Raw genomic sequence first — 27,638 nt, 5'->3', positions numbered from 1 at the left:
CCTAATTCTGTTTTGTAATTCATATGCTGTTCTCAGACCTCAAAACTGAAAATGAACACATAAAATCATTTTGATTTTTTCCTGCGTATCTCAACTCTCTGGATTGAGTTTGGCTTTTTAGTTACGGGAGAATGATATAAACAGATCTGTGTGCTTGCTGGATCGTAACAGGCAAATTTCTTTGGATATCTGGAGTAACTTTAATTCTTCAAATGGCTATCTGGATGTTTCAAAAACAATTGACATTTGTTTCACCCCAAATGTATGACCAGTGGCAGTAAATTCAGAAACATTTTCTTGGAGTCGTCATAGCACCTGTACCGTATTTTTTTTTTTTTTTCTCACTTGATCATTTGAAATATTCTTTTGTAGTCTTTTAACTCCCAAATTACCATCTAGTATCTCTGGGAGGAAGGGTGGTAGAAAGAGTCTTAGGGTCAGAGCTAGGAGGCCAGGCTGGGATTTGTGTTTGTAGGATAGGTCTGTGCCTGTTGGCACTAATAAGAGTTCAGATTTGATTGAGTGCTTACTATATGCTTGGCACAGTGCCAGTCCCTTTCCATGAATTATTTCAACAATCCTATGAGCCAGTGATATTTCTTTCCCCACTTTACAAATGAGACTTGTAACATGTTTATATGATTTTCTCAAGGCCACACAACTAAGAAAAAGCAGACCTGGAATTCAAACCCACTTCAACCTGACTTCAAAACCCAAACTCATAGCCACATAACTGATTGTAAATCACAGAACCCTTCTGAGCTACAGTTTCTTCATCTGTAAACTTTGGAGGCCAAATCAGGTAGTCAATAAATAAATTTCCAGCTATGAATTTTTTGAGTTTCAATCCAGCCAAGAAAACAGATGTAGGAACTTATGTTTGCTATATATTTTAGCCTCAAAGTGGCTAAAAGCATCCTCCAAAAACATTTATGCCAAAAACATTGCAAATAGCTAAACAGCCTGCAAGGAGGTAATTGTCAAACCAATACCAGCTGTGAAAGCTTTTCAGCATTTCAACAACCCTTGGGGGTGTTTTTTAAGAGCAATAAACTAAGTGGCTAAGTGTGTTGCCCATGGAGCTGAGACACAAATCTGGACCCCTGAGAATTTACTATGTTTTCAGGGTGTAATACATTCTGTATCTGAGGCTCACTTCTCCAACACAGCCAAACTAGATCTTAATGAACCTTGGAGACATTTAGTATAATTTTCTGGTCTTGATCTATTAATTAAAAGTACCTTCCCCAGAGCATCACTTGGTTTAGTTGATGTTTGGTTTTCCAAAGCTGCCACCGGCCTTGCCTTGTGTCATTCATTCAAAAGTTTTCATTTGGTCTTAAATGCTACAGGTATTGCATTCCTTTTGGAAAATAAAATGAGCAGATGTTAAAAAGCAAAATATACATAGACAAAAATGTTTGCTATGGTAAAGTCGTTCTTCTTCTTTCCAAGTCTTTCATCTATCCTTTCCTACTGTAATAATCCTTCGGGCCTTATTTATTTATTTATTTATTTTAAGTGACCTGTCCAGCTTTAATGCTAATAACAGTCATTGATACTTCTTAATGTGAACCCAGAATTTATGTTGAACAGTGACCTCATTCTTCCTTGACTATTTAGTTAAAAGGCACTCTGGCTTTGTTCATGATGCTACAGCATTGAAGCCAATGTAGCCAATGTTGCGATAGCAACACCACCACCAACAAAAATCAATCAAGCTGATTGCTTGGCATTCAGATGATAAGGCAATCAGTTGATGGGCCGAATGTTCTGCCTTTCTACTTGCTGTTGTAGTGCAACTGCCATGCCTGTCCAGTGCTCTCAAAATGTGGTCCCCACACCTGCAGGCTCAGGGTCACCTGGAAATTTGTTAGAAATGTAAATTTTCTGCTCCTGGTCCAGAGCTCCTGAATTAGACATTGTGGGGGTGGGACCCAGCAATTTGTGATTTGAAGAGCCCTTCAGATGATTCTGATGCTCTCCAACACTTGAGATCCATTGTAGCGTCAACTAGTTAAACAGTTAAAAAAGAATTCAGTCACAATAGCTAATTGTCATCACAGAATATCCCAAAGCTTCACGTAATTCTTTGGTTAAATGCTTTCAAAATACATGAAAGAAAACGCAGTCTACTAAAAAGAAACAAAAACCCCCAAACCAAAAAACAGCCCCTGAGAAAACTGGATTCCTTAATGCTTTTTGTTTTCAATACAATCCATTTTGTTCTTTTTTCGCCCCAACCTTTTGAAATCTGTGAATACTCCATATAAATTGAGTTCTGCTTATTGAATTCAGAGGCCACGTACATACAGTGGCAACTGTTGTTTTTGCTTCAGTTGTGAAAGATCATCGCACATTTGTCTCCTTTTAGGTCAGACACACCAGTGTTTAAAATTCTTACTGCCCTTACAGATCATGCCCATTCTAATTGAAGACTCTTGGGTTTACAATTCACACTGGTATCAATGAACATTTGGAATGCTTTAGGTGTGATTTTTGTAGCTTTACCTACTGGTTTAGGAAAACCATCCAGCAGCTACCAAAGTTGCAGGAAGTGTTAAATAGATGTCACTAAATTGGAAGAAAAGTTAGAAGCAGCAGGTTCTTGAAGTACACATTCTTAATATATAAGATTTTTTTTATTTTTTTTTTTATTTTTTTTTTTAAATTTTTTTTTTTTCAACGTTTATTTATTTTTGGGACAGAGAGAGACAGAGCATGAACGGGGGAGGGGCAGAGAGAGAGGGAGACACAGAATCGGAAACAGGCTCCAGGCTCCGAGCCATCAGCCCAGAGCCTGACGCGGGGCTCGAACTCACGGACCGCGAGATCGTGACCTGGCTGAAGTCGGACGCTTAACCGACTGCGCCACCCAGGCGCCCCTATAAGATTTTTTTTAAATTTAAAATGTCAGAGGTAAAACATCAAAAGTCTTAATCGTAAATTTATTTAACCAACACATTAATAAATTACTCATTTTGTGAGTCAAATGGTTTCAATACCTAGCAGTATTTGAAGGTATGGATTAAAAGTAAAATAGATGATGTATAAATATGAGCATTTATTTTGGTTCTGCCCCCTGAGGTTGAATGAGCATGTACTCACCAGGACTCAATTTGTATTCTAAATTCATTCAGTGTTTTCACTAGGAAGCTACTTGTCCTTTGCTTTTAAGGTTGAACTTGCCTCTTTTGTGTGATATGAGCACCACCTACAGTACATAGTAGGAACTCCCTTCAAACCAAATGCTTTCTGAAAATCCACTTCCAGAACACTACTGTCCTTCCTTAAACAAGGCAGAATCCTCAATTTTTTTTAATGTTTATTTATTTTTTATTATTTTTGAGAGAGAGAGAGAGAGAGCTAGAGAAGGGGAGGGGCAGAGACAGGGGAGACACAGAATCTGAAGCAGGCTCCAGGCTCTGAGCTGTCAGCATAGGGCCTGACATGGGGCTCAAACCCACCAACCATGAATAGTATTTTAAAGGAGAGAACAAAGTTTTCACGTTCAGATATTATACCAAGCTCAAGTTTGCTAGTCAAGATGCTATTTAAACCTCTCGTTTCCATATGATTAACCTCTGTGTTATGAGGATGGTCATCCCATGACCATATCATAGGGTTTGTCTATAGACACACATGATTGCTTCTTTAAAGCGTAATTGGGTTACCAACCATTTTACACCAATTGGATTAACCTACATTAACCTAGCAACATTAAATTCCCTTTGTAAACCAGGGAGTTTAACTAAAAGAATGATGAAAAATGACTTCCCTCTTTCCATTGATTTTGTGAATCAACTTCAAATTGGGGAATATTTTGACATTAAATGGCATGAAATTAAATAGAGTATTGGTAAGTATTCATTTTTGAGGACCAACATAAGGAAATACATATAATTCATCAACGCGGAACATCTATTTTGGGTCTGAGTAGTGGCTATTACCTACAAACAGGCTTTTTGGTCACAAGAGAATTGCTACGGATGACTTTAACACATTGCTTAGTAAATTCTTCATTTACTAAGAATTTTCTTTTTCAGGGTCAACCAACAGTTTCTTCTTATAAGTAGAATGTATAAAATGCTGTTTTCCACAATAAAATCTGACTTTTCTCTCATTATCTTATTTTGTTTAGCTTATCCAACAAGAGTATTAACATATACATTAACAACGTCGAAAGTAGCCTACTTTAAGAGAAAATATGCAGAAGAAGAAGATTTACATCAAGATTACCATGGGTATTTTCCAAAAGTAAGGGTTTGCTTATCATTATTTGTTCCTTTTTATGAGTCTTGTCATTAGCAAAAAGCTCTAGTTTTCTTTTTTTCTAAAAATAGATAATGATGTATTTGCTTTCCAGCACCTGATATTGCCTGAGGACAGGACTTGCATTCTCAAACTTTCTCTGGAGAAGCTCAGGTTTCTTGAAGACCCAGAAACCTACTTAAGAAGGTCTGTGTTAATTAACAATTTGCTGAGGAAGATACATCTAGAGACGGAGAAAGAGAGCTATGAATACTTTAAAGAAGCTCCCTGTTATAAGACTGCTTATTCTGATACAAGAAAACGGCTGAAGTTCATGGTACAGGAATGCTGTTCTCAGTCTCTTTATTATGAAGAGCTGCATTCATATCATATTGTGCCTTATGCTTCGGAGAATGCCATTTATGGGATGGGCTACACTAGCAGCCACTTGGAGCAAAATTCTCAGTTGCTTATTTATAAAATGAATTAAAGTAACTGTTAAGTTCATTGATACTTTGTTTCTAAATGCCTGACCTGTTTTAGTGAAGATATTGAAACAAGGCACTAATTACCAGTGCACTTGAGATCAAAGATGGCATGCACGCTGAACTGAGTGGAAAGAACCCGACAGTCCTTAGTATCGTCCAAATTGAAGCTATGTCCACATATTATAAAGCAGCAAATAAGTGCTGTAAAGGCAAAGATTTTTATGTTTTTTTTTCTTAAAGATAAGATGATGTGTACAAAGGGACCTATGTCAAGGTCTCATGTGAATTTAAACTTTTAAGCCCCCGTTTCCAAATTCTGCCATTCCTAGTGGAAAGTGACAAAATGTGACCCTGAACTGACAATGCAGGATCCCTGAATATTAAGGGTGGAATGAATTTACTTTTCCGTAAATGATGAGGGGAAGATAGGCTCTTTCTGAAAAGTTTTGGCTTGTCAAGCATTGTGCCAAATAATTGTTTGACACCATTCTCCTATGGTTCGTGGCAATTTAAGATGAGGCAAACATATTGCAACTTAACTGCTGAATGTAACAACCAGATTACTCCAAACTGATCCATTTTTTTTATTTTGTTTTATACTTTTGGCTTGATAGACATTTATCTTTTAAAGTAAAATTTATTAAAATGAGCCTTGCTCTGAGTTCTAGAGGTCATTTAAAATTTGTGGTTGGTCTTAAGGGTTTAAATTTTATTTATGATGTCATTTTTATAGGCTGTGAAGCTCAGGAAAAGGGTAGGCAGGTCAATTTGTTTTAATAGCTTGACAATTAAAAAAAATCTTATCTGCAAAAATTAGTGAAAACCACAGAAATTCTACATGATGTTATTTCTTCATCGAAGAGTACTTTTAAGGCTGCCTGGACGAAACTTGCACTGATTTTTGTATAATAGTTGACCATTCACTATTTGACAAAATGTATCAGAATGCTTTTGGTGGTGAAGTTTAGATAAGTCCCTATATTTTGCAATTTGAAAGATAATTATTTAACAAGTTGGATAGTTTCCTGAAATTATTTGAAGTGGTTCATAACGTTCTTTGAGGTTTGAGTGAGATGTCTGATTTCAGTGTCCAGAGTCATGTCCTATGGAGCATATCATTCAAAGAACTGTCATTAACTGATAAAACAGATTGGGAAAACTAGGTGCCAAAGGTATATTCAAGAAAATACCAAAGACCCAAAGATGAGTGTTAGAGAGACTATGATAATGAAGGTAAGAGTCTAAAATAAGGATTCCACGGGACACAGAAGAACATTGTTAAAGGGTTTTGGAACTATGTGCTTACTAATGTGCTTTCACAGCACTTTATACATAATAGTGATAATCAAGGACACTGCTTTAAACAAAGATACTACAGGCCTTCGGTGATCGTATGTTTTCACAAATCTAACTATGGTGACTTGTCAACATTGTACCTTCCCTAGTTGAACGCCGTCTTGTAACCAGGAAGTCCTTTTTTTATTCAGGACAATTTTGTTCTTAGTTTTGATTTACTATTTGTTCCTTCTAATGAATCATCAGGTGAGTCACATGGATGTGTTTGGTATAAAGATTATTGGCACCCTAATTAGCATGTGTTGTTGAAGATTCTATAGCTCTATAACTGATAAAAGTATCAGGTTTGTTTTTAATTGCTCAATTAGAATTTGTAGAAAATACTTTAGAAAAAACTGAAAAATTATAATTGAGGCTAATTTTTAAAGGCAATTTTGTATGAATGGTAGGATAGCTTTGAAACAAAAATAAATATTTAAAAATTAATTTAAGGATAAAATTTGGCACCAAAGTTCAAAAACTTTATTTCACTGTTTATACAATATCTTATTTCTAACAACACTTCTTTTAAAATGTAGGTTTCTTAAACAATGAGGATATTAATTGAATAGGCTCCAAATTAGATGGGATGATTATACCACATATAATTTAAAAATAGAATTAGCTCTCTAACAGTTTTAATTTTTTTTACTGAAAGAAACATTTGGTTTAGGACAGTGTCTATAAGAAAAATACACCAGTGTGAATAGATGTGACTTATAAAGCTGGCACATACTGAAATTGAGGATAGAAATGCAACTTTGGAATAGAAAAGAGAAGGACGGAAAAAATTACCAAGAAAGTGTGAAATTATAATAGTTAGGGTATGTCACAAAACTTAAACAAAGTAACAGCTCTTGGGCAATGAACCAGTAACAGATGTAAAGTCTGTTTTATTTGGTGACATCATTAACTGAGCTCTCTGATCTATACACTCATATGTAGACAAGGAAATGTCTTAGAAGCCAGTGGTATTTGTGAATATGTTTTTTTTTTTAAAAGTTGATTTCAAAACAAGTTATTTAAAACTATCTTTAAGAGCATTTAATCTCTTGTCCAATAAACAATTCATAGATAATGAGTGGACTAATGTTATCTTGACTTTTTAAAAAATAACAATTTGTATTTAAATGATGTAAACTTGCCTGAGTCGACCAATAGATTGCTGTCATTTTACCATGGCAAACTGATATAGAGAGAGACTCTATATAGACCTGCTTTGTTGACCCCATCCCACATGCTGTATTATGGGAGAAGCAAAAGGTGAGAGACCAGTTTCAACTTTTTTGAACCTGGACATCCTTTCTCTGGTAACAAAAGCCATCCTTAGATAAGAAAGACAGGATGAGAAATCTGAATGCCTTTGGTAATATTGATCATTCTTGTAGGTGCTTAAATGGCCTGAAGGCCTAGTAAAGAAGAAGACAATTTAAAAAAAATGAGGAGAGGAAAATGAAGAGATGAGGAAGGAAAAAGGGGGGGGGGGCATAAAAATGAACAAACATTATTAGTAAGTTAAAGGGAAAGTTGTTTCATTGTGAGGGTGGGTTGCTTACTTGCTATACTTATTTTTGCTTCCCTGTGTCTCTGTACACTTCCAAAAATGGTAGCCATAATATATTGATATTTTCTTTCATTCATCAATGATGTGTAAGACTAGATTTTATTCAGCGTATATTATTTGAAATGTGATGTGACTGTGAAATAACTCTTAAACTGAGTTCCCTGGGTAGATGAATAAAGGAAAAAAACAGAAAGTAAGTTAGGGGAAAGACTGATGGTGAGCCTGTATATACATGGATAAGCTCATACGTATGATCAGCTTTTAAAATGTGCAACCCAAGGTTTAACAAATTAAGTGCTAGAGGACTTGGGAAAAAAGTCTACGTCCCCACCATTTATTAAGCAACTACTATGAGCCAGACACTGTGCCAGGGTTGGATATGCAGAGGTGAAGAATACATAGTCCCTTTGCTCAAGCAGTTCACTGATGAAGGAGAAACTTGGAGATGTTTGGTTTTGTTTTAGAAGTAGTGAGAGGAACACCTACATTTCTCCTTTCTGGACTATAGGATGATTATCAAATGTGTGTCTCCAAAGGGGTTTATAGCTAAGAAGATGCACAGGGAGAAGGGAAGGTCTACTCATTTAGATCTTAGAGTGGAAGCAATGTACATTCTACTTTGTAACATATTTTATGCTTGGAAGCATAACAGAAAGCCACTATTGTGAGAGGAAGTGAGGCTGGCCTTGGCTTATTCCTGGAGCACAGGGATTGTAGGAGAGGTGGGGAGACAGGTGCAAGTACAGAAGAATTCCTTCTCTCCTGCTTCTCTAGCTTTCCTGTTCTTTTACAGGGGAAATCAGGCTAATGTTAAAGTGAAGGACAGACTTGAAGGAGAAGCAGAATTGGGAAATCATAGCCTAAGAGTTGTGTATAATGTGGTCAAAGTTAGAAGGGCAGCTTTCTTCGATTTGCCTTGTGCTGGTGAACTGCTTGAATGCACCTCTGGATTTCTTAACACCAGCTATGGAGCCATCTTCTTTCCCTCCACCCTGAATCACTCCAGATTTTGCAGTTGGCTGTAAGCAGTGGTTATGGTTCTAATTCTGCACCCTCCCATTCTCCGCCCTCCCAGCATTGATAATGTGTTTGTTCAAAGATCCTTGGAAGAAGACAACAATTTTCAGTACTGGTTGAACTCTTTTGAGAAAGGGTTTCCAAAGTATATCAACCTAGAATTCATCAGTTTCTTGATACAATTCTTTATAAAACTATTGTACTTAGTCATTAAATAATTGACTACTAAGGTATTCTTCATGTTTCTAGGGTTCAATGTAATAGTTATCACTTGTGTATGTTTTGCTAAAGAAAATACCTGGAGTTGGAAACAATGAAAGATTGTGTGTGATTAATTCAAGCAGTTCATGATCATTTATGTAATTTTGGAATTTTAAGCATCTTCCCATTCGCGAACTTCATTCTGCACATCAGCAATGTGACATGTTTCAGGTGTTTTTGTCTTTGTTTTTTGTTTTTTTTATTAAGTGGATCATGTCTCAAAGTTGTTACATTCGTAGTTGAACATTTTGAACAAAATTTTCCTTAGAGTAATTCTGTCTTTTCCCAGGGATTATTCTACAGTTGGGTAGATAAAGTCCATTCCTCTACACTAGCCCTTCCCAAATCCTCTTGTGCATGTAAGTCCCGGGAGATCTTGTTAAAATACAAATTCCTTTTAGTAGGTCTGGGACAGGGCCTGAGATTCTGTATTTCTCAAGTCTCCTAGATGATGTGGGTGCTGCCTTGTCTGCCAACTACTCTTTGAATAATGAGGCCGTACATCACTTTGAGAAGCAAGCCTGTATTCTGGTTACTTTCAAAGAATACATGTTCGTGTCTGTTTTCTATAGAAGTTGTTAATCCAAAGAAATGAAAGATAAAAAGTAAATGCCATAAACTGGTTCCAAAATTGGCCACAAATGTAATATACAAAATACACAAAATACACAAAATACACAAAATACAGCAAAATACACAAAAAATGATTTCTCATATAGATTTTATCTGCAGCAAGTGCAAAAAAGGGACACGGACATAGCCATGTACCACTCTTATCAGCCAAGAAATGACATATGGTAAATTTCTCTTCTTGATTTCCCCCCCTTGATTATACCCAGATAAGTGAGCTGTATTTGGTAACACTAGAACAAAGATGAAATGTTGTTGACAGTTAAGAAGAATTTGGCAATTTCTTATCTGGCCGAATGTGAGAAAACCTTATAAAAACATTCTATATTAAATTCAAACTTGTAGGTGAATGCATGGCCTGAGGAATTTGAGACACATAAGCTGGAAAATGGCACCTGGATCTTCTGCTTCTTGTTTTGAACTCTTTATTGAGCTTTATTCCATGAGAGTTCCTCCCCTTGTTACGGACTCATTGTTCCTCTTCAGTTGTCGGTGGAGGGTTGGTGTCGATGAGAGAGTCGCATAAATTGTCTAATTTGAGCATGCCAAGTGATTTTGTCAGGCTCTCCTTTGGTCATAAATTGTGGATATAGCTATTGTGAAATAATGCTGTCATAAATTTGTTATACACCATTAATGAAGGGTAAAGAAGCAGAAATTTAGTTCTGTGGGAATGCACCCAAATATCAAGCAGATGGTGTTCTACAACATTTATTTGGGAAACTGTGCGTCTGTTACATAATCTAAACTATGTCATTTTCACATTTAAAAATATCTGGGTCATGATTTAGAGTTTTTATTGGATTGTTTTTTAAACTGAGAGGAAGAAGAAAGGTAACTGTATTTTAAATCATATTTGACACGTTACTAATAAAATTTTATTTCTGGTGAAATAAAGGTGCCTTATTAAGTGGGGGGAGGGGGAGGTCATGAGCATGTGGCAGTTGCTTTATGTCCCTCGATTGCAGAGGCCTCATTTTAAAAGCATATGGTTATATTTCTTCAGCAGTTTGCTTTCAATACAAAATTTGCTTAAGTATTTGGAAGACAGTCCTAATCTTCTGGCAAGTTCTCTTCACTAAATTTGGCCTCAAAATGGTTTTTAGGTAGCATGAGTCAGAAGAACATGTGACAGAACTCACTCTAGGCCTTATTCAAACAATGTAAGTATCAATCTCAGAGTCAAAGATAATTTCCCATTAGACTAGAATGGCAACAGATGTCCCCATCAGTTCTCCAGAGGTTTGTTAGGGGGAGGAGAGGTGGAACACACAAGGGAGGTAGATTTCTTCTCTTTCTCTTGGGAGCTGGTATTTATTAATCAATTTTGCGAACCAGTGATTGTGAAGTTCCCTATAACCCATTGACTTAGGTGGGACATCAAAGCCCAAGTGTAAGGTATTTCCAAGAACACAACATTTTTCGTGTATATCCAGCAAGATGATGGATTGATGAAATGTATAGTTATTTGAGCAACCCAGGAATAACCAACCCATATAAATAAAAGAGACTTACATGTGTGTTAGAAACTTAAGCACAAACAGATGGACACATCTAAGATGGTAACATAAAGATCCAGTTGATCTCTTCCAGGAGTCAAAAAACAACCTTATATAGTATATAAGGGCATCAGACAGTTTCCAGTATATATTTGGTGGTAATGAATCATGTTGTCCAAGTGACTCTTAGCTTTTTCTTTCATAAATAAATGCATTTTTTCCACTTGTGCTCTATTTGTGAATCCAAAAGTAGATGATTATGTTTTTCTTTCCTATTTGAAAGTTTATGGAACACATACACACACACGCACACGCACACACACACATACACACACACAAATATATACACGCGAACCACAGATTGCAGGTAGATGGGGTTTTTGAAAAGCTATTAAGAAGTGAAAGAAATGAAAGAAAGGGTGGCATCGGGCTCTTTGCTGACAGTTCAGAGCCTGGAGCCTGCTTCAGATTCTGTCTCCCTCTGTCTGCCTCTCTCCCACTCCCACTCTGTCTTTCTCTCTCTCAAAAATGAATAAACATTAAAAAATTTTAAATAAAAAAAGTAAAAGAAAGAGTAACCCAGAATGCTTCTCTCAGGAAGCTTGGAATCTACATGAGAATTTCAAGCCATATTGAGAAGCATGAATATAGTGGAGTTGTTGAGTAAGGACAACTTTAACCTCAAAACAAAGACCCACCACAAAACAGGTTTTTTTCATCTTTTTTCCTGTTCCCTGCTCCTGACATTATATCTCCCCATCATTCTACCCTACCTCCAGCCCAAGTCCTCTATTTGTGACCTGATTGCTATCCCCAAAATTAATACACATGGCAAGCTCTACCAAGACAAATATTTATAAAGCCTTAGTTAAATCATCCCAGCCCCATGTCTTCATATTGTGAATATTTTCATAAAATTCTTTGATATGAGTCTTCTGAGTTAAATATATATTCCATAATGTGAGACCCACTCCCAAACTTTCACTTATCTGGAAGATACTTTTGCTATGGCCCCATGAGTTTTATAAGTAGAAATATTTGTAAACAGTCCTGTATAAACACAAATTATATTGAATTACCATGACTCCTCTCAAGGGAAAAGAAGTCCTATCAATCTATTTCCTATGTTCATATGGACAAGTAGAATATAGCACCACTTTGACCAACTGTAGTTGTAGTTATTTCTATAGTTTATGAGGAAGACAAATATGGAAGTTTTATATACACACATATATGTCTTATATTTCCTTCTCATCAATTTGTGATACAAAATAGTTGACAATTTTTTATTTATCAGATTAAGACAACCTCACCCTCACCTGACCTCATTGGTAGGTCTTTCTGGTCTTTCTCCTAGGAAAATCCTTCCCAAGGTGCTCCAGGCCATTTCCACTGGTCACCAGCCAGCTGTGGCCTGTCAGAAGAGAGGGGGACCTCGTAGAGTGGCTCATTTTGCCATCAAAGGATGTAGTGACTCAAGTGTCAACATGGTGTCCTTGTGGAAACGAGGAACACCTGGGTTTGTAGTTACTGTGAAAAGGGAAACTGTCTCCTTACAATGGAACCTTATCCTGACTGCCCTATTTTTATAAAAGACACATAGGCTAGAGGCCCCTGGGTGGCTCAGCTGGTGAAGTGTCCAACTTTTGATTTTGGCTTAGGTTGTGATCCCAGAGTTGTGGGAGGAAGCCCTGCATCAGGCTCTGCACTGAGTGTGGAGTCTGTTTGGGATTCTTTCTCTCTTCCTCTGCCCTTCTTCCCTGCTTGTGCTCTCTCTCTCTCTCTCTTTCTCTCTCTCTCTCTCTCAAAAAAAAAAAAAACCACATAAGCTAAACTCCTCATGTGGAACTCTCCAAGGAAATGTTCACCATTGACATTAAATAATTGAGAGACTAAATGCACCAGCAACGGTTGTCTCTGTTTAGCTTTCAAAATAAGCCAACTCTAAACTCTTCTTTCTGCTGTAGTTGATAGGCTATTAGGAACTAGAAAAAAAATATAAAACACTAAATAGTTCACTGTCTCTGATTTGAATTATGTCCACTTTCCTGGATCCCTGCATAATTACATGGAATTGAATTGATGTAGTTCGCACAGATGGAGAGAGCTTTCTGCCTGGGGGTAAGAAACAGTCATGTTGTGGGGAGGCAGAATCACAGAAGCAACCTGGAAAGTGGGTATGAATGCACCAGGGACTTAAATATCTATTTCCATATTTAGAAGAAAAGGATCCTGGGCATGGGTCCAAAAACTTAGACAGTGTTGTTTTTCCGTCTTTGAATTTGCTCTAAGAGTGTGAGTCCCTTTCAGACAAATGAGCTGGAATGATTGCTTCTCTCGCTTGTGTACTTCACAATTTATTTTCATTGGCTTGATTTCTTTTGAAGAAACTTGTATGTTTCTTTATGTACTGCTGGCCTGCTGCTTTATAAACTTGTGTCTTATAAAAAGAATGAAACCCTAGGCTTAATGGTTCTGCATATATAGGTTGATGTTACCTGGGGGAAGCCCAAATGAAGATTACAGTATTGGAAGAATGCTCCCAGGCAAGGTGAGAAAATGTACATTTTATATATAAATTATGAAATCAGTTCGTTAATGGGTCTAGCCTTTTCTCTCATATCCAGTACCTTCCACAACAACTCAGCTTATAGGGTAGATATTGACTTTTAATCTTAGACTCCCAGTCCAACTCTATAGGAAACACTTATCACATTAAATATCTTGCTTTTGTGGGTATCTTTCGTTGCTTGGATAATGAGAAGCTATTTCAAAAATTTGGGTTCCTGCATTTTTGCTTACTGCCACCAATGGATCTCAGAGATTTGCTTCTCTTAGCTAGCTATTGAGTAAATGAAACCAGTTGAGAGCTACCTGGGATACTGAGGTTTTATTTTTTTTCAACGTTTATTTATTTTTGGGACAGAGAGAGACAGAGCATGAACGGGGGAGGGGCAGAGAGAGAGGGAGACACAGAATCGGAAACAGGCTCCAGGCTCCGAGCCATCAGCCCAGAGCCTGACGCGGGGCTCGAACTCCCAGACCGCGAGATCGTGACCTGGCTGAAGTCGGACGCTTAACCGACTGCGCCACCCAGGCGCCCCATACTGAGGTTTTAAAGATACTATCCTGCCCTGTAGGCAAAAATATAGAAGGGATAATAAAAATATATCCCAGATTCTAAGTCAAAATAGGTTTACCTAAATTGCATGGAAAATACAGGATTGTCCTGTGAGAGAATGAGGAGATTCCATCTAGTTGGGAAGAACAGGCAGGTATCAATGAAAAAGTAGAGCTCAAAACAACTCTGAAGAAAAGGTAAACTTTTAATAGGCAGAAGAAGGGGGTCAATGACCAAAGGGACAGAACTAGGAATTTCGGGGTATGATTGGGGGACAATCTGTAGACTGGATTAGCTGAAACAAGGGAAGCAATGAAACATGAGATTATGAAATGATTAGGGGGCATTTTGTGGAGGGTTTTGAGCATCAGGCTTAGGCATTTGAATACTCTTTGGTGTAATGGGGAATGATTGATGGTTTTTTGGTGGCACTTTGGGACAGTTAGTCTTGTAGTAGTTTATTTGATGGATTGGAACAAGGAAACAGAATAGATGGGGGATACGTGAGGTAAGGCGCTTGGTAGATAAAGAAATAATGTGGTAAGTGGAAGTGGCAAGATAGTTATGACAGACATTGCAGAGACGTGGTAAATGTTTGGATATGGAGGGTGAGGGATAATGAATGAAAGGTAACTATAAGGTGTAGCCCTGCATTGTCCAATATGGTGGCCACAGCCACATGTAGCTAGTAATCACTTCAACTATAGCTAGTCTAAATCGACATGTAAGTGTAGAATATACTCTGGACTTCTAATAATTTTTCACCAAAGAATGTACACATCTCGTTAATTTTTATATTGATTACATGTTAAAATGCTGACATTTTATATATTTTGGGTTAAATACAACATTTAAAGATTAACATGTTTCTTTAAAAACTTTTAATGTGACTAGTAGAAAATGTAAAATTACATGTGTGGCTCACATATTTCTCTTGGGCAGTACTTGTTTAGACTCTAAAGAACTAGGAAAATGGTGAACTATCTATGGACATAGAGGAAAGAGGAGCAGGAGCTAGTTGAGAGGGAGAAATCACCAACTCAGATTTTAACATTTTAGCTTGGAGTGAATCATTGAAGTGAAGTGTCAAGCCGTTGAAAATACAAATGTGGCATTAAGAGAGGGTTGAGTGGTCAATTGCTAAATCTTCCAGAACTACTAAGAATGACTCAAAAGAACGATTATCATTTTGAGTATATAACAAATAATTTATCCATCCTGGCATACCTCTTAAGATTCAATATGGCATATGTGGACCTCTTTGACCTTCCATATGGGCCTTTATCCTTACAAAATTCTCTTTAGTTTCAAATTCTTACAGAAAGAAATGATGTACAAAGTGCTGGGGACTTAGGACGGTGGGAGAGGAGAGTGTGCAGTGCGGTGTGCTTACACAGCTATATCCAAACTGATCGCTTGGGTGTGGCAATGTGAGCACTGACACTAAGAAAAAAACAACACATATGCTTTGGAGCATTTGGGAGGAAGCAAAGATGTTCTTTATGATATTATAATCTGATTTGTGGCCATAAAACACCACCAGACAGATTCTTCTTTGGTCCCAGTATATCTGGAGCATACCCAGGAGATGCTCCGTATACTTTGATCCAATATTGTCTGTTCATTAAGGTGTCTCAGAATCCTCCACTGGATAGACTGTCTTTTTCACTTGAGCCTCTTTCTATTTGTCCTCATTGTCTGCCTTTTCTTAAACTGCTTAATTACATGTCTCTTTTCTCCCCTAGACATACAGAAACCACATATTTATCTTTATCTCCCCCAAAGTGCTCAATTTTCCTTCATTCAGCCTGTGCTATGGTGAATGAATAAACATTTAAATAGTTACCACTTGTTGAGTGTTTACTATATTCTGGGCACTGAACTAAATGCTTTGTAAGTACTTAATTTCCTTCTCACCCACCCTATGGGTTACATTTTATTATCTCTCAATTTACATACAAGGGAGCTGAGGCACAGAGAATTTAAGAAACCTCTCTAGTGCCATCCATGTGGTACATTGTAGAGCCAAAATTGGAACTCCTGTGGTCTGACTCCAAAGACTCCAACATGAGTGAAGATGTATGTTAGTTCTTAGGAAAATATTTTTCAGAGTCAGACAGACACAATACTAAGTCTTAGTTCCACTACTTATACCTGCAGAGACTTGAGGAAGTTCCTCTCCAAGCTTTCTTTCCACTTGATTTTCTTCTATCTAGAGTAGGAGAACTGATTTCCCATAACTCTAAGGTTTATTATGTGAGTCACATGAATTAATGCATGCACAACATTTATTACCATGCCTGACTTAAGGTCTATGCTCAAGAAATTTTAGCGATGTAAAATAAATAATCATGTAAGATAAAAATGCCAATGCATTAACACAATTAAGTAAATTTGATACTAATTCAGAAACCATGAGAAATCTTTAGTGTTCCATTTATCCTGGGTTCCCCACTTCTTCCAAAATGGCTTCATATAAAATGGTTACAAATAAATAATTCTGATGCTTCTAATACAGTTCTCAAAGTATGAACTAGTTCTTCTCCACGAATGGTGCTTTGTTCCATGCCAACGTGTATAAATTAATCATCTGTGGGGAAGGGGGTGTTCACAGACCAGACCTTCCTTCCTTCCAAGGACAGGCTAAAGAAACCTAAGACAGGTACACACACGCATCACAAATGAATTGAGCGCAACTGGTGCTGGGGTAAAAAAAAAGCAAGGCATGGCTACAATATTCGCACTGTATATTTCACAGGCCATGTTCCTAGGAGCTAAGTGATACCCACACCACACAGCCACAACTACAGGCTTTCCAAGCACAAAGCCTCCTTCCCACAAAGGATTCCAGTCAGAAAGAGAATCTGCTTCCATACTGGTAGCCAGAAGCCTGAGTAAGGGCCCTTCCCCACGCTTAGCAGTGTTTTCAAACACACTCAACTGCCAGATGGCTATTGGTCTGATTCACAGGAATTTGGTATGATCACCAAGGTAATGTGTCCAATTTTTAATTCCCACTCTGATAGTTCAACTTGAGAGGAAATAAATACAGCTAGGCAAGTTGGCAGCAAATCAGAACTTCAAAGCCATGTGTTCAAAAGTACATTATTGACAGGTCGCAGTTTAAACTAGGAGGAAAGTTTTTTCTACAGCTTTGAGAATTGTGGATTTGTCGCATGTGGTGGCCAGATAGACAGTTGGAAGGCATCTTGCTTAGTTTTCTCATTTTATAGAGAGAACAGAACCCAAGAAGGTAAGTGATTCAGGATTGAAATGTCATTCGAAACCAGAAATTTCAACACCTTACCAGATCTGAACATGTTTAAAAATTATAATCATCTATTTTGCTGATAACATTATCATTAATGAATGCCAAAGAATTTAAGGATTAAGCTTCAATATTAAATCTATTTTATAGCCATGTAACTCCTTGTAATCAATGATTTTTATGTTTCCTTCTCTAGACTGTGAAGTACCCAAGAGAAAGACTGTCCTTTGTTCGTCTGTTTGTTTTCTTTATCCTCAGGAACTAAATAAATGTTTCTTGAATGAATAAATGAGTAGACCTGAATCCATCTGTAACATTTCCTTTGCAGAACACTTCACACAAAGTGAAACTCAGGTAGGCCTCTACCTAATTAGGAGGGTGACAGGGAAAGTAGGCCCTTGGAACAAAAGGCACAATACCTGTTCAGTAAATTTGAGTCAAAAGAATCAATGTTGCAAATGAAAAGCTAACATGCAAGTGAAACTTGCCTGCTTCTAGCTTCTACCAAGTTAGAAGTCCTGCTAAACGGATGCTTCGAGCAGGAAAATAGACGTATTATGCCAAAATTAAATGAGTAAAGGAGGTGAGAGTATTATGCTCTAATTTTTGAGTACGTTGCAAAAAAAATCATATTAATAGATGGAAGGGATTAAGCTTAAGACTGTGCTTTCATCCAGAGCTAGGAAAGACTTCAAAGAAAAGGGTTTTAGGTACAATCCATTAAAACAGAAGTAGCCAAATGATGGATTGCTCAGTCGGAACATTGAAAGTCGGTTGGAAGGAAATATACAATTTGGCGTTCTTAATTTCAAACCCAGGACTCAGTTCATTGCCCTTACAATTAGACTCTGGTATTATATACTTGACTTTTGAGGTTAGCATTTAACACATTAAAAAAAGCAATACATGGGTAAGGATTCTTTTTCCGTCACATGACAGAAACCCAACTGGTTTAGGCCACAGGTCTAATTCTGCATACATAAAGGGACACTGCTGGATTCAGGAAGCTTCTCTCCCTCCAGTGCCTGATTCTGGCAAATGAAAGGAACTGTTTCTCCATGTGCTTTTTTAGAAAGTTTGCTTTGAAAGTCAATGTTGAACAATTCGTTCATTGTTCTTGGCCATGTCTATCCTTCTTCTGAAGCACTGAATGCCTCAGCTTCAGTGTTTGGAAAAAGAATTTCTGCAAATAAAAAAGACATCTGGTAATATTTCAGAAACATTATGTTATTACACTAATTTTTAACAGACTCTCTGCTGATTTGCAAGCCCAAATGGAACAAAAATGTTTTGCTAGCAGCAATTAGTATTATTCATAACATATGTGTAATTTCAGTGACTTCAATATATATTCATAGTATTTATGTGTATTTAAAATACTAACTCCTGGGGCACCTAGCTGGCCCGATTGGTGGAGCATGCAACTCTTGATCTTAGGAGATGTGAGTTCGAGCCCCATGCTGGGCATAGAGATTACATAAAAAAAAAAAAAAAAGTATTAAAAAAATACTAAATATCTCTTATTTGAGGTTGAATTTATCTTAATTTTTCTTTGGAGCATATCAAGTAACTGTCAACTTCAAGAGTTTTTAATCTCAATAGATTCTTGACAGATCTATATAAGCCTATATGAATAATAAAACTGAATTTTGAGGAGACATGGTAAGGTAGAAACTTCTGAGTTGAAATGTACATATCAAGGATTCTTTGACTTAGTTCCTACTTTTCTTTGCAGTGTCTGTTCCAAAGGCACAGTCAGCCCCCATCTTCCTACAATACCGTCCTCTGCCCCACCCCACCATGACACACAGAAAGACCAAGAACTGAAAATACCCTTAAAAGTAAGCTATAGCATATCTGGTTCCAGCTTCTGGGAATATTTTCTATTATTCAAGAAAAATGGGGCTGAAGTGACTATCGACACTATTTTGCCATATGGAACTTAAACCCATCATCAGCCCTTTCTCACTGTCTACCTTTTCTGATTAGGGTCGTTATGCCCCTATATAAGCATGTTGCTCTCCCCTCCTATGTCCACCTGTGTCATTAATCCTTGTTTTTATGCATTGATTTAGATACTGAAACTTCTAGAGAACAGGACAAGAAATGAGCATTTGGGTATAGGGAGGTGACATAGAGTTTTGCTTTGTATTATTGGAGATATAGTCTCAATATGTACAAAGGCTTTATTGGAGGGGAGGCCAAAACAAAAGTAATTCCAATACTTTGATGGTCCACAATATCAAAGAATCAAGTAGCAGAAATAGGAAGTGATTAATGATTTCACTAAAATCCAGAAGAGACATAATAGAAGAATATCTCTAAGCCCTGGAAATTGAGTTAAATGCTATGTACATCAATATGCCTTCTAACTATAATAAGCTGTACTAAAGCTAAACCACAATCCTAGTGTATTGGCAAACATAGATGTATCTTTCTTCATTCCATGAGGAGTAAAGTGAAAAACAAGAACAGACCTCAATGATAGCTGGGGTATTGCTCAACATGCAAAACTATTTCAGAATAAAAGTAATGTTATGTGACCATTATAACTCAGAGGAATAGAAATATCTTTAAATGATTAACCCTTAAGCTAGAAAAAGATTTAGAAAAAAAAAAACAGAGTCTACAATAACATTTATAAAGCTATGACACCTATAAACAAGGAACAGAAAGCTATAAAAAGAGAACAAGTTGTACAGAAAAGATGATCAGATGAACTTAAAAGTCAATAGTTCGAGATGAAGATGAAGCTGGATGGGAAGAGAAAAGATTACATAGCAATTAAAAATACAGAGCAGACTAAAATCCATATTGGAAAAAGAGCAGAATGTCGATTTAAAATCAATAATGGGGGGCACCTGGGTGGCTCAATAGGTTAAGGTCTGACTTCAGTTCAGGTCATGACCTCGTGGTCCATGAGTTTGAGTCACTCATCGGCTCTGTACTGACAGCTCAGAGCCTGGATCCTGCTTTGGATTCTGTGTTTCCCTCTCTCTCTGCCCCTCCCCGCTCATGCTCTGTTTCTCCCTCTCTCTCTCAAAAGTGAATTAAAACAGTAAAAAAATGTTTAAATCAATAATGGGAATGGTAATATGAAGGCAAATTTAATAAATTTTTTCCCATAATGCAGAGGCAAAAATTAAAGAGTTTTAAATATTGTGAAAAGAGTGATAGAGGACATACAGTGAAGAGAAAGGCTTTAAAATGTAGATATTTAAGTGAGGAATAAATAGTTGAATAGAAGTGATAGTAAAAGATATCACTGAAAAAATACTTCTCAGCATACAGATTAAAAGGGCTCATTATGTTTGAGGAAAAGTTGACAAAATTCCAAATCATGGAAAGATGTTTCATTATATAGATAAATAAAATTATCATAAGCATTCAGACATGAAATATAAAGGCATATAAAAGACTACAAATCAGCAAAGTATAATGCCAGAAGGTAGTAAAGCAATGTATACAGACTATTGAGACAAGAACTTCATAAGTCACAAATTCTTTTTAAATGTTTATTTATTTATTTTGATGGGGGGCAGAGAGAGAGGGAGAGAGAATCCCAAGTAGGTTCCACACTCAGCATAGACCCTGATGTGGTGCTCAGTCCTACGACTGCAAGATCATGACCTGAGACAATTATCAAGAGTTGGACGCTTAACTGAGCCACTCAGGCACCCCTCATAAGTCAAGAATTTTAAATGTGAATTAGGTTGGTGGTCAAGTAAAAGAGATATAAACATATTCCAAGGTACACAAAGTCTCAGAAAATGTCACCCTATTATCTTTTGTATCAGTTAGTGATTGATGCTTAAATCACCCTAAAATTTAGAGCTTTAAAGCCTCAAACATTTATTATTTCTTATAAGTTTACAGCTCAGGTGGGTAGTTTGGTAGAGCTGGACTTATCTCTGTTGGTTTTGGTTAGCCTTGCTAGTGCATCTGCAGTCACTTGATGAGTTGGTAGAGGGCTAGGATAGCCTCACACACAGGTCTGATGATTGGCTGGCCATCAGGTGAGACAACTGTGGTGAAGGAACCACATACATTTCATCATTTAGCAGGCTACTCCTGGCTTATTCAGCTGGTGGTTTCAGAGTTCCAAGAGTGGAAGAACACAAGACTTTCTGAGGAGGCCTCAGCTCAGATTGATTCAACATTACTTTCACCATATTGATTTAGTCAGAGTAAGTCATAAGGCCACAAGAATTGGGAAATAGACCACCTCTTTAAAAAAATTTTTTTTAATGTTTATTTTTGAGAGAGAAAGAGAGACAGAGCATGAGCAGGGAAGGGGCAGAGAGAACGGTAGACAGAGAATCTGAAGCAGGCTGCAGGCTCTGAGCTGTCAGCAACAGAGCCTGATATGGGGCTTGAACTCACAAGCCATGAAATCATGACCTGAGCTGAAGTCAGGTGCTCAACCAACTGAGCCACCCAGGCACCCCAGGAAACAGACCACTTCTTAATGGGAGAAGCTGCAAAAGCATATTACAGAAGACATGGATACAGGGAGGGAGGGGGTGGAAAATTAAGGGTGTATTTGCAATCAATCCAACATATCTTAAAAGAGTTGAAGAAGTGCTGACTCACCTCTAAGAAATTAAGAATGGGGAAACTGATATAAAAAACTGTCAGTGAGCACTGAAATCAGTTAAAACAACATTAAGTATAAATGAATACTAGAAGTATGTTTACAAAACTGGGTAAAATATAAAAATTATTCTTAGAAAGTTTATAGGGGTGCCTGGGTAGCTCCGTCAGTTAGCGTCTGACTTCCACTTAGGTCATGATCTGGGGGTTTGTGGGTTTGAGCCCCACATCCGGCTTTGTGCTAACAGCTCAGAGCCTGGAGCCTGCTTCGAATCTGTGTCTCCCTCTCTCTCTCTGCCACTTCCCTGCTCACGCTCTCTCTCTCTCTCTTAAAAATAAACAAACATTAAAAGCGTGAGAGTATATACTGTTAAAGATTTAAGTTCTGCACTATCCTTTAAAAATTGTTTTTAGAAACATAACTTTCATGGATTACTGTGGATAGTAAAGAGAAGAGAACTAAAACTCAAGACAAAGGAGTATAAAAGCTAGCAGGAGACAAGTTAATATGATAGACACTCATCTTATTCCTTAGTCCTATGGACTTCAACCATCTCAGAAACAATTCTAGAACATTTATGTCTTTATGTGCCTGAGAACCCCTTTCTCTAACCTTTCACCTTTGTACCAGTGAAAAATGGTCCTCAACCACAGATGTGGCATTGCTCAGTATGCAGGTAGCTCTCAGTGGTTTTGACTGGCTCTCCATAGGGAACAATAATGGCAGGCTGGTAATTGAGGATGACTTTCAAGTTAGTGGGGCACCAACCTATATTGATGCATGCTTCAGTTGGTCTTGATGGGACAAAGGCAGCAGAGACATTATTGAGATTTAGATAACCCAGCACAAAAGACAGCAGAAAGAATGTTTACATTTAACCAACAGAATGAATATCTTATCTGTACTCTGCTATAGTCAATCATTTATGATATAATTGGCCCATGATTGTGACTGTGGATATATGGCCAGAAGGAAGTGGGCAAGGGGATTGATTTGGAATTCTGTCAGTCCAATATTCAGGGTATTATCAAATTTGAGGAAATAAGTGAAAGAATAAAAAAATCTTGCTACTTAGTTTGGGCCTTCTAAAGAAGTAGAGGCAGAGTTAGGATTGAAAATACTAACTCTTTATTTGGGAAACACAAGCCATGGGTAGTGAGATTGAGAAAAAGTGAAATGAGGCAAGGAAAAAAAGCAAAGCAAAGCAGTGGTTATAGCTTCACAAAGAGTAAGAGGAGACTTGGCAGGTCATGGAGCATGAGTGTTGCACACAGGTATTATCTGAAAGGCAGGAAAAGACAAGCTGAATCTTGGATTGTCCTTGGAGGGGAGAAAGGAGGGGGAATTTATCTGCCCAACATCCTCTCATTCCCTGTTTCCCATTGGTCAAGATTCATCATGCTCTAGGTAAACCACGTTTCCAGGATTCATCATGCTCTAGGTAAACACTCAGAAAACTTAGATACCATACCTATGGCATGTCATTTCATCTGAGTCCAGAAATAGATCACATGACATGAATAAGCTAAAGGAGGCAGACAGCACCTTTGCAAGAAGGGAAACAGAGGAGTCAGGAGTGCTTACAAGGTTTTATCCATTCATGTGGTAGGATTAATGTCATGTGGGCATTCAGTACTGAGGTTTCAGTTATTCTTGTAGATAACCTTCTGATCTACTGTGGCAGCACTAACAGTGTATTCTAGGGTGGTGATGATGATGAATAGATAGGGCTTGACTATATCTTTGGGAACCCGAGGGACTAAGAAATAGAAAATTCCTGCTTTGACTTTTCATTATCAATATGATTATTAGAACTAGACCTATCATTCAAACTGGAAAACCAATAAGCTTTGTAGACCTGTACCCTGGCTGAGAGGTTTTGAGCCCAGTCACGAATAGTATCAATCATTTTGTCACCAGTAGTGCAGTGTCCACAGGTCTGCTTTCTGCCCCATCTTCCTTGCCAGTGGTCAGATGTTATAGATGGAAAGGCTTCTAGGTCTACTATGTTTTCACTGATAACCATGAGGCTTTTGAGTTACAATCTTGCACTGGCAGGCAGTATTTTCCTTATAGGGCCACCCTTTCCTGGTTCTTAATAAAGCAGGTATAGATATTAAAACATAAATCCCTAAGTATATACCAAATCCATTTATCTGAGTCACATAGCTTCAACTCCTATTCAATAAAGTAGGTTCTTTATTTCTGGCCACAGACAATTTTCTTTTTCGCTTTTAAGTTGAGCTATGTAGAATAAACTTAAAACAAAATCTGGCTATTGTAATTATTGAAAGTAAGGTGTGTAGTCGTGGTGAGTTTTCTTTCATTTGCTTAGTCTGCATCTTCACCTGAAGTCTCCCAATGCATTCTAAATTCTATCCTTTGAAATACAACCTTTACCTTGAATTGAATTCTCATGTATACAGGGTGTGTTCCTGAAATCTCTCTTCTCTCTTACCAGTGGGCTTCCCTATTCTCTTTTTTTTAAAATTTTTTTTAGTGTTTATTTATTTTTGAGAGAGAGAGAGAGAGAGACAGAGTGCAAGCAGGGTAGGGGCAGGGAGAGAGGGAGACACAGAATCTGAAGCTGCTCCAGCAGCTCTGAAGCAGCTCTGAGCTGTCAGCACAGAGCCTGACGTGGGGCTCGAACTGTCGCACTGTGAGATCATGACCTGAGCTAAAGTCAAAAGCTTAACCCACTGAGTCACCCTGATGCCCCAGGGCTTCCCTATTCTTATGCCATTGCTCTACCATTTTACCATAGCTTTAAAGGAAATTTTGATGTTCTGTAGGGTAATTCACCACTTGTTGTTTTTCACATTTTAAAAAACGTTCTATATGTTCTTGCTCATATCCTTAGGAGTCAGCTGTTGAGTTCAATGATCAGTGTCAACTAATTAGGGAGAGGTTAAGGGATGCTCTTGGAGGAGTTCATTGAGAGGATGTGACCACCAGTTGACCCTCAAGCAGGACCTGGGCAATTGGACACTCCTTACTCCCTCCCCTGCTCTTGGAATGTGTGTTCTACCCGCCCTTCCCAATGCTAGGAGCTGTTTCAAGAACATAACCTTGAGAGAGCGAGGTGTTGTTGAGACCATCTGGGCTGAATACATGGTTGAACCCAGTTAAGGCCTTTATATAAACTTTTAAGTCTGGTGGGTAGATGTGGAGATTTACTGATCTTGTGGCTACCCAAGACAAGCTTTATATGTAAGTTCCCTTACTTTTTAAATCTGCCGCCTACTAATGTGGAGTGGTCTGCCTCTTATTAGTCTCCCCTTGCCCTCTGTGTATAGGGGACAATTTGTGACTCAAAAAACACTCTGTGTCTTTCTGTTTATTCAAATTTTCTTCTATATTCTCCAGTGGGGTTTTATAGTTTATTTCTCTAAGGTTCTGCACATTTGTGTTAGCATTATTCCTAATTAGTTTATGGCCTTTGTTGATACAGTAAATTGAATTTTTAAAAAAAAATTATATTTGTGATCTATATGTGTATATATATATTATATGTATATGGGTTATAGGAAATCTGTTGATTTTTATTGTTGATTTTATCTGGTTACTGTACTGACTTTAAAAGTTTTCCATTTGATTTACCTGGTTTCCTCAGGTATAAGATTATCTTCAAAGATTGCAGTTTCATTGTTTTTTTACCTGATCAATTTAACTTTTATTTATTGATTCTTCCTTGGACCTGCATGGTAATGCTAATAATAGTACTAATGGGTCTTCTTATCTCGTTCCTGACTTAGTGGAGATAGTTTTAGTATTCTACAACTAAGTATAAGGTTTATGTAAGTTTCTTGTTAACGGCCTTTATTAAATTTAGTTTTCTTCAATTGCTAGCTTATTGTTAGATTATCCTTATCATTAGGAAGTGTGTGGAATTTTATTAAATTCTTTTTTATTTTTGGCATTTGTTGTCAAGATGCTTTGATTGTTTACAACTTTTTATTTAATATTTCCTAATGATAAACAATTCTTAACATTCCTAAGATAAATGCTATTTGGTTGTAATATAGTACTATTCTTTTAATTCTCTTTAGAATTTGATTTCTTAAAGTCTTCTCTAGAAATTTTGTTTCTCTATTTATACTGAAATATTTTTCTTCTGTTTTGATATCAGGATTATGGTGGCATGGAATCTTACACTGAAGAAGATAAAGCAAAGGAAATATACTCCATTTAGACAATACATATTATAAAATAAGAAAACAAAATCTGAAAGCATAATACTGATTATTTGAATATAAAGAACAGACACACTATATATGTGTATATATGTATATGTATTTATTTTTATATGTATATGTAGCTAAGTATATGTGTAAATATATATTTATTAATATAAAATATACATAATATATAATATATATTTCATTATATATAAAGTTATGTGTTATGATGGAGCATGTGCTCAGAAAAAATATATAGTCATATTTGTTCCTTTAGCAAAACAAACACAAAAGAAACAGAATGATAATAAATATGAATTCAGAAGTTAAGGAATTATAAAACAAAAATTTGCAGCATTGGTAAGTAAACTAGAGTTAGTTCTCAGAAGAAGAAAATCATAAAATAGAAACATCAATGCCTAGTTGAATTAAGAAAGACACACAAAAAGAATTTAAGAGTGCTGTGACACCATAAATGGGTGATTTTTAAAATGATAAAAAAGAGCCATGTGTGACCATAAATATGAAAATTGGATTAAAATGCATAATTTTCTGACAAATTGTAAATAATCAAAATCAAGGTGAAATTGATAAGCAAAAGAAATATTTTTAAGAAAAACCTTTAAAGATTATCAAATAATTGATAACCAAAAAACTATGGGTCTAGATGTTCTTACCACTTGAATTATTTCAAGCTTTGAAGACATTATATCAACTGTCATACAATGTAGAAAGAAATGAAAAACTCTCTAGTTCACTTTTAAATCTAGGAAAAAACCCTGGTAACAAATCCAATCAAATGTAACAGAAAGGAAAAACAGAATAACTTATACACGTATGTGCCACAAAACTAAATTCAGAAGTAAATTAAGAGTATAACGTACCAGGAACAAATAAGTTTTGGTTTGGAGATATAAGAATGTTTTGAGGAAAAAATTAGAAATAAAGCATACTATGTTAATAAATCAAAGGAAGAAAATGGAATATTTCAAATTTCTGGTAGAAGAATTTTTAAATTATATTTTAAGCTTATTTATTTTGAGAGAGAGAGAAAGAGTGAGAACATGAGCTGGGAGAGGCAGAGAGAGAGGGAGAGAGAATCTCAGGCAGGTACCACGCTGTCAGTGAAGAGCCTGAAGTGGGGCTCGAATCTGCGGGGCTTGAACGTATGGAAGTTTCACTGACTGAGCCACCCAGATGCCCCAGAAGAATTTTTTAAAAGATGATGATGAGTATCATTTTATCAAAAGGCTACGTTATACACTTAATGACAGACCAAAAGCATTTTCACTATAATCAGGAGTGAGCTAAGAATGTCTACTACTGATCACTTTTATTTAATGTTGCCCTAAAATTTCTAGGTATAGTTACAGGAAAAAATAGACTATTATTTTCAGATGGTATTTTTTCTTAGACACAATACAAGATAACC

At 36.9% G+C, this 27,638-nt stretch overlaps 1 long non-coding RNA gene across 3 annotated transcripts in view; it reads left to right on the top strand.

Moving 5' to 3' along the window:
- Positions 1-26,299, top strand: part of LOC147579919 (uncharacterized) — a 32,959-nt gene extending 6,660 nt beyond the window's left edge. For 2 of the 3 annotated variants that reach the window (XR_015252319.1, XR_015252321.1), the window contains 2 exons: positions 4,142-4,257; positions 4,367-4,764. This is a non-coding gene — a long non-coding RNA (uncharacterized LOC147579919). Of the gene's footprint in view, positions 1-4,141; positions 4,258-4,366; positions 4,765-17,630; positions 17,789-19,169; positions 19,276-26,157 lie in introns of those variants that run through there. The other variant, XR_015252320.1, reaches the window with a different exon arrangement.
- Positions 26,300-27,638: the final 1,339 nt, after the last annotated feature.

This window comes from Puma concolor, chromosome B3 (genome assembly GCF_028749965.1).
Source record: "Puma concolor isolate L17-30 chromosome B3, mPumCon1.1.hap2, whole genome shotgun sequence".
NCBI classification, from domain to species: domain Eukaryota; kingdom Metazoa; phylum Chordata; class Mammalia; order Carnivora; family Felidae; genus Puma; species Puma concolor.
The sequence above is the reverse complement of the archived record's forward strand: the minus strand, read 5'-3'. Positions and strand labels throughout refer to the sequence as shown.